This window comes from Labeo rohita, chromosome 23, assembly GCF_022985175.1.
Source record: "Labeo rohita strain BAU-BD-2019 chromosome 23, IGBB_LRoh.1.0, whole genome shotgun sequence".
Lineage (NCBI taxonomy): Eukaryota > Metazoa > Chordata > Actinopteri > Cypriniformes > Cyprinidae > Labeo > Labeo rohita.
In genome coordinates this window covers 5,261,976-5,276,336 of record NC_066891.1, presented here as the reverse complement: position 1 = coordinate 5,276,336, position 14,361 = coordinate 5,261,976, and the positions used below count along the sequence as shown (strand labels likewise).

The window sequence follows — 14,361 nt, the reverse complement described above, 5'->3', positions numbered from 1 at the left end:
TATATTTAAAAAAAAATAACAACAATAACAAACACACAACCAAATCACTAAAAAATAAAAAAAACCTTATTTTACTTCAGCTAGTTTCCAAGACTGTATTTCTCATTTTCATTCGATGTACTAAAATAACAGAATGTAAAACTAAAAATAAAATAAAAATGAAAAACAAAATGAAAATGAATTAATAAAAACTATAACAGTACCTCCATGATACTAAAATAACACAGGACCAAACTGAAAACGTGGGTTATTTTTAAAACATGAAAAGGTTATGATGTAAAAAGAGTCCAGGTTAAAGGTCAAATTAATTTTTGCAAAAGGTCAGACGTTCTTGATTCCACTGAAGCACAAAACATGCTGGAGAACATGATCTTTAGTTTTTGTTCATGCTAGAGATGTTTTCTGATATATGAAATCAGTAAAAATGTGAAATAGCAGTATTTTCACTGGCGGTCTCAGAGTTTTGGCCTGGACTGTAGTTCCGTTAGCACGTCTCAACACATTCAGGGTTCGAAATCTGACTGTGGGTGGTTTTGGGAAGAGTTGGTGACACTTAGTCATAATGAAGTCCACTTATCTGAATGTGAAAGAGTTTCTTGGTAGTTAGTTGAGTGGCATCTACGGCCGTGAGTGGGTATGAACGGTCATCATTTCCCCAAGGTGGGAACGTGTCCTCTCCGTGAATCATCACCACCATGGCGTAGTGGTATCGGACGGGTAGCTCGAGGTTAGGAATGACTCACATTTGCATATTATGAATTTCAAATAAGAAAATGACTGAAATAAAAACGAGTCTATCCATTTAACCAAGACAGTGATTCACGGCGCATCTGTGGAAACTTCCTCTATCCGGTTATTCGTGCGCTGAGAAATGGACTGTGAGCTTATTGAGAAGAGATTCGATCTCTACGAACACACGTTTTGCATAAACCTGTAGGAGTTCGCATTGATTTATAGGTTTGTCAACTACAACGAACAGCAGCTTTTCCTGCCCGTGACCAAGGAACCACATTTACATTTATGCATTTAGCAGATGCTTTTTTTAGCATTCATGCATTTGCTGGGAATCAAACCCATGACCTTAGTGTTGCTATAGCACCATGTTTTGCTGTTTATGCTGCAGTAACTACTGTTGATCTTCTTTCTGTGTTGTCTGGAAAATTATTTTGCAAATGGCATATAATATTTCTACTCTGTAGAGTGTAGAAAGACATTCATTTTAGTGTTTAGAGTTTTAGGCTTAAGCAATGTTCATATAAATATATTTGGAGTTTGATATTTAATTTTTAATAAAAATGATCAAAAATATGATATTTTCCTTCTGTGGGGTCAGTGCATTTGGTCAGAAATTCAGGAAAAAAGACTGTAATATTGTGAAATAGTATTACAATTTAAAAAAACAATTTTCTATTTCAGTATATTTTGAAATGTGATTTATTATTGTGAAGCAAAGCTGAATTTTCATCAATACTCCAGTCTTTAGTGTCACATGATCATTCAGAAATCATTCTAATATGCTGATTTGGGGTTCAGTTTAACTGTTCAATTATTAGATCAATTTATTGAGTTCTGGCCAAATAAGAGTCGTTAATTTTATAATTTTCAGATGAAAATAAACTAATAAACCAACCACATTAAAAGTTGTTTCTGCTGCAACAAACCTAGACTAACATTATATTGGACTTCAAGAAATAAAATGTTTGGAAATGCAATTTGTAATGTTCCCTTTGTAATATATGTTTTTTATTAATTTTATTTAAGTTTTACTGTCAGTTATTTTAGTACATCAAACAAAAAGAGAAAACTGCACTGAAAACTAGCTGAAATAAAATATATTTTTAAAAATAAATTTTAGTAATTTAATTGTATGCTTTTCTTCTTCTTATTATTATTATTAATATATATGGTTTTTATTCATTTTATTTCAGTTTTAATTTCAGTTATTTTAGTACATCAAATAAAAATTAGAAATGTTGTATTGGAAACCAGCTGAAATAAAATATTTATTTTAAAATAAATATTTTAGTAATTTAGCTGCAGGTTTTTTTTTATTTTTTTATTAGTATTATTAGTATTATTATTAACATATATGGTTTTTATTAATTTCATTTCAGTTTTACGTTCAGTTATTGTAGTACATCAAATGAAAGTGAGAAATGATTGGAAACTAGCTGAAATAATTATTATTATTTTTTGTGTAAAGATTTCAGTAATTTAGTTGCATGTTTTTTTGTTATTTTTAATATATGTGTTTTTTTATGAATTTTATTTCAGTTTTACATTCAGTTATTTTAGTATATCAGATGAAAATGAGAAATGTATTGGAAACTAGCTGACATAATTATTTGTTATTATTATTTTTAATATATGTGCTTTTTTTTATAAATCTTATTTCAGTTTTACGTTTTAAATATTTTAGTACATCAAATGAAAATGAGCAATGCATTGAAATAAAATAAATTTATACATATAAGCAAGTAATTTAATTGCACGTTTTTGTTATTTGTATTATTTTTATTTTTAATATATATTTTATTACATCCAATGAAAATGCGAAATGTTGTATTGGTAACTAGCTGAAATAAAATAATATAAAAATATTTTAGTAATTAACTTGTATGTTTTTGTTATTTTAATATACATGTTTTTTATTCATTTTATTTCAGTTTTACTTTCAGTTACTGTAGTACATAAAATGAAAATGAGAAATGCTGTCTTGGAAACTAGCTAAAATAAAACAAGTTTAAGTTCTTTTATACATTTTATTTTACTTCAGTTAAATACTTTTTATTTCAAGTAACATTTTTTATGGTTATAGTTAAGGTTAATTATAATAACCCTGATGTGATCTCAGACCTCTGGCCTCTTGTGCATGTTTTAATGGCATTTCATATGAAAAAGTAAATTATCAAAATTATTACAAGCCCAAATAGAATAATAGAATAGAATTTTAGAATGATTTCTGAAGGATCATGTGACACTGAAGACTGGAGTAATGATGCTGAAAATTCAGCTTTGCATCACAGGAATAAATTACATTTTAAAATATATTAAAATAGAAAACAGTTATTTTAAATTGTAATAATATTTCACAATATTACTGTTTTTACTGTATTTTAATCAAATAAATGCAGCCTTAGAGAGCATAAGAGACTTGCGGCCCCTTATGCATGTTTTTACCACATGCCATTTTATATGAAATATTTAAATAATCGATAAAAGCTCAAATTGATCCAGATGTTAACTGAATGTACTGTAAATCCTAGAAGAGAATATACTGAATTGCAGTTAAAAACAAGAAATGTAGGATCAAAACAGGTTTTTATGTGTGACAGAAAAATTTAGCCAAAAATAAAATACTTATCATTTTGTTTTTAATCAAGTGGTGTAATTCAAATATTAGCATTTGCAGCTGTTCAGACACGCAAGGACGCAACATCTGTGATGCATTTGTGAACGCTGGATAAACGGTGCTGTTAAATTAAACCAAATTGACTCATCCTGACTGCTGTCACATGGTAATGGCATCCTATTTGGCTTTCATCAGGGGAATTGACTGTCACACTGTATGCTCATCAAACACTGGACAAGCGTGCATCTATAATCCACAATAAAATGGCAGTTGGCATTGAAATTAAAATTGAATAGTGCTCATGAAGATTTGTCAGCTTTCAGGACAAAATGAGTCTAAGAATCAACATGAGTCACAGTAATTAGATACAAACGGTTGCCAATACTGCAGCATTAGTTATGTTTCACTTTAAAAGCGTAAAATGTATGTGAAATGAACAAATTGTTCCGGTCCCACACTTAAGCACATTAGCTGGCCTTAAAGGAGAAGTCCACTTCCAAAATAACAATTTACAAATAATTTACTCACCCCCTTGTCATCCAAGATGTTCATGTCTTTTTGTCTTCAGTCGTAAAGGAATTATTGTCTTTGAGGAAAACATTTCAGGATTTTTCTCCATATAATGGACCTGAATTTGAACTTCCAAAATGCAGTTTAAATGCTGATTCAAAAGACTCTAAATGATCCCAGCGGAGGAAGAAGGGTCTTATCTAGCGAAACGATCGGTCATTTTTTTCAATAAATAAAAATGTGTATACTTTTTAAGCACAAATGCTTGTGTATCACAGGCTCTGGGATGCCCGTCCACGATGCTACAAATTAGTAATGGGTTGTTCTTTCATTTTGAACGAATCTTTAACGTGACTCGGGAAGAACGAGTCGTCTTGGAGAGCGATTCGTTCAGTCGCGCATGCGCAACATCCTATTAGGTTCTGTACTGGAATTAGTTCACCTGTTTGGAGTCTTCCGGGTTTTTTAAATCATTCGTTCATCTTATGGGGCTGCCACATGATGAACGAACGACTCAAACCTGAAAACTGAGGTGAGGTGAGCTAATCATAGACTAAAGACCCAGGTAAACAATGAATGAATCTTTTCTGTTCTTATAGCATTATAGTTTTGTCTTGTTTGTAGTGTGATCAACGTTTGTGTAAACGGTAGATGTGTTAGGGAAGAAACACGTAACATTTTAATTATATTTTGCTAAAATGAACGAAATGACTCGAAAATAGATTCGTTCATTTTGCTGAACGAGACTCAAAGGTCAGAGTCGGTAAAATGATCCGAACTTCACATCACTACTACGAATCACGTGCAAGTTGGTGAAAAACTCCATCTTATTTTGTCCTACAACTTGAGGAAGACATCGTTGTACCTTTTTGTGTGTAAACAGCGTTTACAAACTTACTTGCACTTCCTTAGTCTTTGCACGTTCGCTTTGTAAACACTGAGTCTATAATTCCAAACGACCTTTCGACGTGATTCAATAGTACGTAGCATCGTGAACGCTCATCCCAGAGCCTGTGCTACACGAGCTTTTGTGCTTAAAAAGTATAAAAAACCCCTTTATTTTCCAAAAAAAAAAAAAAAAAAAAAAATGACCTATTGTTTTGCTAGATAAGACCCTTCTTCCTCAGCTGGGATCGTGTAGAGCCCTTTGAAGCTGCATTTAAACTACATGTTGGAAGTTCAAAATCAGGGCACCAATCAAGTCCATTATATGAAGAAAAATCCTGAAATGTTTTCCTCAAAAAACATAATTTCTTTACGACTGAAGACAGAAAGACATGAACATCTTGGATGACAAGGGGGTGAGTAAATTATTTGTGAATTGTTATTCTGGAAGTGGACTTCTCCTTTAACTTCTTGTACTTACATAAAAAAAGTACAATGTACTTATTGTGTTCATATTGTGTTGCAAAACTGTGAATTCACAATAGCATTGTGCTTTGTTAGGATTTTATATGGGTTTAATATAGGGTACAACGTGGCTAAAGGCACACCTTAAGAAAAAATGTGCTGTTCACTGTGCCTAAAATGGTCTCGTTGCACACAACTTGTTTGACTAGTTTGAGTCATTTGTGTTGCGGTGCGACGCGCTCGATTTTTCCAGGCGCATCCGGTGCTGCATCAAGATAATAAATGCATCTTGTCCAGTGAGCTCGCACAGCGCAGCAGTTTGAACTTTGGTGCGAGCGGATAAACGGTCCATGTGGTGCGATTCAAATGAGTCGCGCTGTTTCGTTCCGCTTTTGGCATAAAAATTATATCGAACATTTATCGAACTCTTCATATGGTTTTATTGAGGAAAATTATGTTGCGATAATTATCGTTATGAAATGATCGCCCAGCCCCATGTCAAACTTTAAAAAATGAAGGAGGGAGAGGGTAGTAAATGACGTCCCAGGTTGCGGGAGGTATGCATTTAAGGGTTATTTATCTTAAACAAAACTGAAAAGACATTTGTCTCAAAATATATGCATTAATTTTAGCGATTTTCATTAGCTACTTAAATCTATAACATTTTAAAAAACATCAGATATTAGATCAAGTAAGCACAGAATCAACTTGATGCGCTGATGCCTTGCAGTCTTTTTAAGGATTAGACAAACTTGCATGTGCATCTTGAAAAGCGAATGTTTTGGAAAGTGCTACACCACATTTTTGTGCCATCTAGTGGTTTAGAGAAAAATAATATCAAAGACGCCTTTTACCCCGGGGCACCTATCATGCAGCCTTGGAAAACATGGAAAATATGTTTTGAGGATTCTCGTCCGTGTACTGCGCCACTGCCGGTTTTTGCCGGTTACTCGACACGGGTTAAAATGCCATGCAATGCAATGATGAGTACTCAAATTGTATCGAGGAATCGTGACAGCCCTATATATAAAAAGAAGCACAATGGTACTGTTTATCTAAAAGCTTCAAAATATATTAAAGCATTATGAAATTAAATATGCAGTAAGGTGAATATATTTTCCAAGCTGAATATACAGAATATTCAGGGGTGTCAATTTAACATAAAATTAATTTAATACAATTAATTACATAATTATATAAAAAACAATCCAAAACAAGTACCTTCATATTTTTACCTTCAAGTACCTTCATTTTCTCAAAAGGGCAGTTTCTGGGCAATTTAGTGCTCTAGGTAGTGAATTTCAAGGTTACTGTAGAAAACATGCTGCAAACCACACAAAAGGAGATATTTTAAAGAACGGCATTGAAACCCATTGACTTTCACTTTATGGACAAAAACAAAACAAAACAAAACAAAACAAAACAAAAAAAAAACACCTGAACATTTTTTTTCAAAATTTCTTCTTTTGTGTTCAGAAAAAAGAAAAAGTCAGTCAAACAGGTTTGGAAGGACATGAGAGTGAGTAAAAGATGTTAATATTCATTTTTGGGTGAACTGTCCCTTAAAGCCACATTTTAAAAAGCTGAATTGTTTTTATCTTCACACAGCTTCATAAAAACAACAAGACGTGATGCAACAGCCAAAATCAACAGTTTTCATATTTAAGCAGACATCAGAGCACACAGGATTCATCTCAAACTCAACTGAATGAATTTCTGTAGCCAGTCCACAAAAATCACATAAAACAAACAATATACTCATTTCCAAAGCAACTTTTGTCTACTCTATTCAATACTCACTCACCACATTAAAAATGAACACTGCCATCATTTACAGTACATGTTGTTCCAAACCTATATGACTTTCTTTGTCTGCAAATCACAACAGAAGATGTTTTAAAGAAATTTACTGAACTAAAAACACTGAGATTGTTAAAATCTCTTCTTTCTGTTCCACAGAACAATGAAAAAAGTCATACAATTTTGGAGTGACACAAATAAATAATGACCTTTTTCCCCTTGAAATCTTCATTTCAGGGCTTTTCTGAGCAAACATTGATATGTGCAATTAACAGTCTGATTAATAATATCAGATTATGAACAGAAACATGCAGCAGGAAAAAAAGAAATATGCACCAAGTGGGTGAATTTTAAGCACCGAAATTCCAACCGTTGTGAATTTATCTTCTCTCAAACTCATTCACGTTCAGCCCGTACTATAGCGCAGTACTTCAGGACACGTCCACTGCATATTCGCACAAACAAAACATCACTTTCAAGCCTCGGTTTGCTTAAACACCTCCATTCTTCTCATCTGCATTCTGCATTTAAACTCCCACCACAAAAACAAATCCAAACTGCATAAAGCACAAAAAGAAAACAGCATGCACTAGTTGGAAACACTTACCATAGTTCATCTGCAGTTCATGGCGTTTCGAAGATTCTTTTGCTTTTATTCTAAAAGGAGAAGGAACAATTCAGTGCATGCTCAGCGCTCCAACTCCATCTGATCCCTCAACAGGCTGTGGAGCTTCTGGAGTGCTGGCGGCACATTTGATGATATGAGCAACAGGCTACGGCTCCCTCCCTCTTTACACACACATCAACAGCTCTGACATCAGAGGTGGGATGTGCCATTATTCTAAGAGCTTTTGAGAGATATCCATAGCAACCAACCAACCAGCGAAGGAAGGATTCCTTCTTGTCGAGCAGGAATAGCCAAGTGTCTTTGAACTGACGGGCACACATGCATCCCCTTCAGCGCGGAGTGATTTTCAGAGGCTTTCATTGTGTCTTTTGCATTTAGGTATCTGCTCAACATCTGCTGCAGAGCTGAGTGCGTTTCTGGAGATGTGCATGAGTATTTAGTGGTCTAGGATGATACTACAGTGGGAAAAAAGGAGAAACTGGAAGTTAGTTTCTTAAACCATTACATTACAGTTTTGTGGAGATTTTCCCTTTTTTTTCTTTTTTCTTTTTTTTTTTTTAAACAGTTGGAATCAAAATTGGCCGTATTTACTTTCTTAAAGAAATATTCCAGGTTTGGTACAAGTTAAGCTCAAGTTAAGCTCCACTTGTTACAATTTTCTTTAAATAAATAAATTAAAATTTGATAAATAAACAAAATACATACATATGTACGTAAATGTGAGTTAAAGTCACAATGGAAGTAAATGTTAAAATATTCACTGTTCTCACAGGCAGTATTGTAATTGTTAACCAAAATGATTAAAAAACATTTTTGTTATTTGAAAAAAAAAAAAACTGAAAAAAAACCCCGAAAAAATAAATAAATATTAGATTGTAAAATTAAACTTAAAATCTAGAATTTAAAATGTTGCCAACTAAATGAAATACAGTAAGTTTAAGTTGCTAAAAATAAAATAAAAATAAATAAGTTAAAAATAAAATTAATAAACACTAATAAAAATGTAAAAAGCACATTAAAAATTACTAAAACTTAAATGTAAATAAAAAAAACATTAAAGTAAAATGACAACTGATAATATATTGTAAATATAAAAGCTCATACAAATTATGAATAAATGCTATAATAGTATGTAATTAATACTAAAATAACACTGAAAATATTAAAATAGAAGCTTATACAAAATATGAATACATACTATAATAGTATAAAATTAATACTAACATAACACTGAAAATATAAAAATAAAAGCTCATACTAAATATGAATACATAATATAATAGTATAGAATTAACACTAATAACACTGCAAATATTAAAATAAAAGCATATGCAAAACATGAATAAATACTATAATAGTATATAATTAATGCTAAAATAACACTGAAAATATAAAAATAAAAGCTCATAAAATATGAATAAATACTATAGTAGTATATAATTAATATTAAAATAACACTGAAAATATAAAAATAAAAGCTCATACAAAATACATACTAATACATACTATAATAGAATAGAATTAATACTAATAACACTGCAAATAGTAAAATAAAAGCTCATACAAAATAAATAGTATATAATTAATACTAAAATAACACTGCAAATATTAAAATAAAAGCTCATACAAAATAAATAGTATATAATTAATACTAAAATAAGACTGAAAATATACAAATAAAATCTGATACAAAATATTAACACATACTATAATAGTATATATTTAAGACTAAAATAACACTGCAAATATTAAAACAATAGCTCATGCAAAATATGAATAAACACAATAATAGTATATAATTAATATTAAAAATAACACTGAAAATATTAACATCAAAGCTCACACAAACTATGAATAAATACTAGTAATTAATACTAAAATAAGACTGAAAATATTAAAATAAAAGCTTATACAAAATAATAATATAATAATAATAATAATACAAACATTACACTGGACAAAAGACATGATTTTAGTTTAAAGACAAAATAAATTGTTTCCTATACTGAACATTTGATATTATAAGTTATATCCAATTTTACTTTGTCGCCATAAAAATGCAACACCACAAACCATAAAACAACTGTAAAGTTATGACTTAAACAGCTTTTTGGCTCAAATCATTTTTTTTTTTTAAATATTATGCAACAAATGCTGTTGATTAAGCTGAAAATGTACTGAATCCTTTAAATATATTTGCTTACAATGAATGATTCATCTATGCATGTTATTCTGAAGACAAAAATGACAACGTTTCAAAAAACAGATTCATTTGCTTCAAATTTTTGAACTGACTTTCTTTTTGAACCCTCATATTTAATAACTCCTACCCTCTAAATACCTGCCATAGAAACACGTTTCACCATCCTATTAATTCCTGATGGATAAAATCAAGTTTAATTAGCAAATACCTCACATTTTCTAAACAAAATAGCTTGCAAACCCATTTTATTTCATGCTGCCAATGAAAAAGAAAACAAAAAGGAACGACAAACAAAATTATGTATCACACCCCACAGCTTCAGGAGAATTAACACTCAAAGCATTAATATGTACAAGCAACCTTAATGATTCCTTCAGAAGCCATTTCAGTAACAAAGTGTCACATACCAACTGTCAGGAGATGATAAATGTTATTAAGCGCTTGTCATCCACAAACAGAACATGTGACAAATCCGCTTAGAAGACCAAGAGGGGAGAGAGTTTCAAATAATTGAACAAATATTTGAGACGAACAATTCTTGCTATGCTCGGCACGTACGGCGATCGGCCGCGGGGCTTTATCTCTGAAGCGCTGCCTGCGTTAGCGGCCCTCGTTTGCTATTGATCCACCTGCGTTCAACCCTGGACTTTGAAAATCAGCAGCAACCAATTACTCTCAGATCATAAGTAATAAGGCTTTTGGTGACAGTTCAAACAGCGTAAGTGGAGTTCGCTTTTACAGCATAGTTTTAATGGATTTCTTTGATTTTTCTTCAGAGACTAAACACTAATAAAGTTTCATGGCTGGTTGCTCCAAGTCTGATCACACAGAAAACGTTCTATAACTGACGTATTATATGTGGTGCATGACAAGTTACACGTTAAAGTTTTGCAAAGTTGCACTACTAATAAATTATAATAATAATATCTCCAGAAAAGGGAAAAGAGAAAACAATGCTTTCTTATAATCTCATGCCAAAGAGAGTTGAATCAATACTGTAAGATGAATTATCCATGTTGTAAATAATCAGAGACTTGTTCGGCTGCCTCGAGCCACCGCTGAGTGAAGGAAGAGAAAATTGCTGAGACAGAGGCAATAAAAGAGGTGACAGGTCAAGTCATTGCAAGCCATCATTGAGATGAACGCCTCTGGGCTACTAATGTGTCACATGAGCATTGCTGTAATCATATCATAGTTGATCAAAGAGATCGAATGAAAGTTAACGGGAACTTCTGCAACTCTGATCAAAATTAAATCAGTGTCTCAGCATCAGTGTGTTTTAAACCTGTATGACTTTGTTCTATCCCATGTGTTGTTTTAAACAGTGCAGCTTATGGAAATAGATTTTTAAATGTGAAAAATATATTTTGCTTAAATATTTAAATGCCAGTTAGAATAAATGCAAAATGCATTATATATATATATATATATATTTAAAAAAAAACCTACACTTTTGTAATATATATATATATATATATATATATATGTGCAAAACACATTTTATAAAAAAATAATACATATACATATACATATATATATATATATATATATATATATATATATATATATATATATATATATATATATATATATATATATATTCTCTAAAATATATATTATTTTTTCTAAAATATACATATATATATATATAGATAGATAGATAGATATAGATATAGATATATTTTTTAAATTAAAAATATCTTTAAAAAAATATATATCTACAAAAAAAAAAAAATCCCAAAAATGTGAATAAATGTAAGTAAATAAAAAATTATCAAAATGTATTTATGTAAAAACATCTTGTTTTAAACTTTCACATGCCAAAATATATTACAAAATGTACTTTAACTTCTCATTTTATACATAATACATCCATCTTAAAAAAATTTTTGGGTAAATGCAAAATGTATTTTATAAAAAAATTAAACAATTATTTAATATATTTACTTTAGATAATATAAATATGTTCATCTTTTAAAAATGATGCACCCCGAGAATTTGAATAAATATATTGTAAGTAAATTAAAAGTTTTAAACATCTTTTGTTTAAAACTTTAAATGCCAAAATTTATTAGATAAATATAAATAAATTGGAAAATGTACTTCAACTTCTCTTTTTATACACAAAAAGTCACTTTTATTTTATACACAAATACTTTTTGAGTAAATGCAAAGCTATTTTTTAAAAATCATAATGTATTTATATATATATATATATATATATATATATATATATATATATATATATATGTATTTGAATAAATATAAGTAAATAAAAAGTCATGAAAATATGTTTATTATTTAGATTGAAACCATCTTTAAAAAATGTGAATAAATATAAGTAAATAAAAAGTCATCTATCTATCTATCTATCTATCTATCTATCTATCTATCTCTCGCTCTCGCTCTCGCTCTCTCTCTATATATATATATATATATATATAAAAATTACAAAGAAAAAAAAATGTTTTAAAAATGGACAAAAATGTGAATGTACATATATTTAAATAAAAACTTATCAAAATATATTTATGTAAACATATTTAGTTTAAACCATCAAATGCCAAAATATATTAGAGAATGTATTTTAACTTTTCATTTTATGTATAATACATTTCAAATAAAATACTTTTTGGGTATAGTGTATATTTATATACAGTACTGTGCAAAAGTCTAAGGCCACTAGTATTTTCACCAGCTAAAAAATGGTTTAAAGTAAGTTATTTCTATCTTTTGCTGTAGTGTGTCAGTAAAAAAATATCAGTTTACATTTCCAAACATTCTGTTTGCCATTAATTGTAATAATCTAGTAAGATTTTTGTTTGCACAGGCAATCTGACAACAGCCAGTGCTCCACACTGAGATCTGATCTCACCATCATCCAGTCTGTCTCTGGAACGACATGAAGAAACAGAAAAACTGAAACAGACTAAATCCAGAAGAACTGTGGCAACATCTCCAAGATGTTTTTTTGCACATAGGGCAAAAGCTGCTTTAAACGCAAAGGATGGTCACATCAAATGCTTATTTATTTTAGTTAACAGAAGTTCTTTGATAAAGAAAATCTATTTATGACATTGTTTTTGACAGCATCCTCATTTTATGTGCCTAACTGCCTAAAAATGTTAACAGTACTGTAGCTTTGTAGGTGTAGGTCTCTTAAAGCATCTTGGAGATGTTGCCACAGTTCTTCTGTATTTAGTCTATCTCCGTTTTTTCTGTTTCTTAAGACAGACTGGATTGAATGATGGAGAAATCAGATCTCTGTTTGCACAAGGAGTCTGACAACAGCCTGTGCTCCATACAAAAATCTCACTGGATTATTATAACTAATGGCAAAATGAATGTTTAGAAATGTAAACTGATATTTCCTACTGACACACTACAGCAAAAGACCGACTTTAACTGACTTTAAACCATTTTTTAGCTGATGAAAATACTAAGACTTTTGCACAGTACTGTATATATTTTAGACAATATAAATATGTTTACTGAAAATCTATTTAAAAGTTGAACAAAAAAAAAAGTTCTCAATATATATTTCTCTAAAGATCTTTCATTTAAACCTTCAAAGGCTAAAATATATTACAAAATATACTGTACTGTATAATACATTATTTTGGTTTATATACATTTATTATAATTTTTTTTTTTTAAATACATGTAAAAATATTTTTGCCATTTGTGGAGGAATGCAAAATAATATACAGGATTTTGAACTATAAAAGTGCTGCAAACAACTTCTAAATTAATGTGATAACTAAATCAGGAACAGACTTAAATTTAAGCTGTTATCCATAACAATCTTATCTAAGCATATGCATATTCAGCCTTTAAAACATCATACAATTGTTTCAAGATACTAAACCACAAAAAAGTACTACTACTAGTACAGGATTTTTTTTTTTTTTTTCAAGTGAACTGTTGCTTTAAGAGATACATTTTTTTTAAATGTGTCCAATGAAAAGTGGAAGACTTTGCGAAATGCTTTGGCCGACAGAAGACCTCTGTTTCTGCTTGAACTCAGCAGTCAGTCAGTCAGTCAATGCCCACCAAGTGAATGTCATCGCTCGACAGTGACATGAATGAGGATATCAAGATCGATTGCACTTTTGAACTACAGTCATTCTTTAAACAAAACGATTGCAATAGCTAAATAATTAAAACTGTATTGCAAATGCTGGTGAGACAAAGCGAGCATCTCACTCAGACGAATAACAGGCACGTTGAGCTGAGATAACGACCGCAGAAGGGAGTTTTGGATAAATAGCACATATATGTTTTAGTCAATCCCACTATTTGACATTCTGTGCAGTGTGAGGGTTTGTTCAACAGGAGCAGAATCTCTGAGACAGACTGTCTGAACTTAATCCAAGGTAGTTGATATGCAGAGCTGATGCTGTCTTTTTATCTGTGGTACTTGGGGAAAAAAAAAACAAAAAAAAAAAAAACTCAAGAGTGAACGCTCTCTCAGGGCTGATTTGGGCTGAACTCTATTTGACATCATTGCTACTGTTT

General features: G+C 30.6%; 1 protein-coding gene across 2 annotated transcripts in view; it reads right to left on the bottom strand.

Annotated features, from left to right (window-relative positions):
- Positions 1–7,822, bottom strand: part of kcng1 (potassium voltage-gated channel, subfamily G, member 1) — a 42,465-nt gene extending 34,643 nt beyond the window's left edge. For both annotated transcript variants that reach the window (XM_051095697.1, XM_051095698.1), the window contains exon 1: positions 7,620–7,822. The gene's annotated coding sequence lies outside the window, so the exon portion shown is untranslated. The remainder of the gene's footprint in view (positions 1–7,619) is intronic.
- Between the last annotated feature and the right edge of the window lie 6,539 nt (positions 7,823–14,361).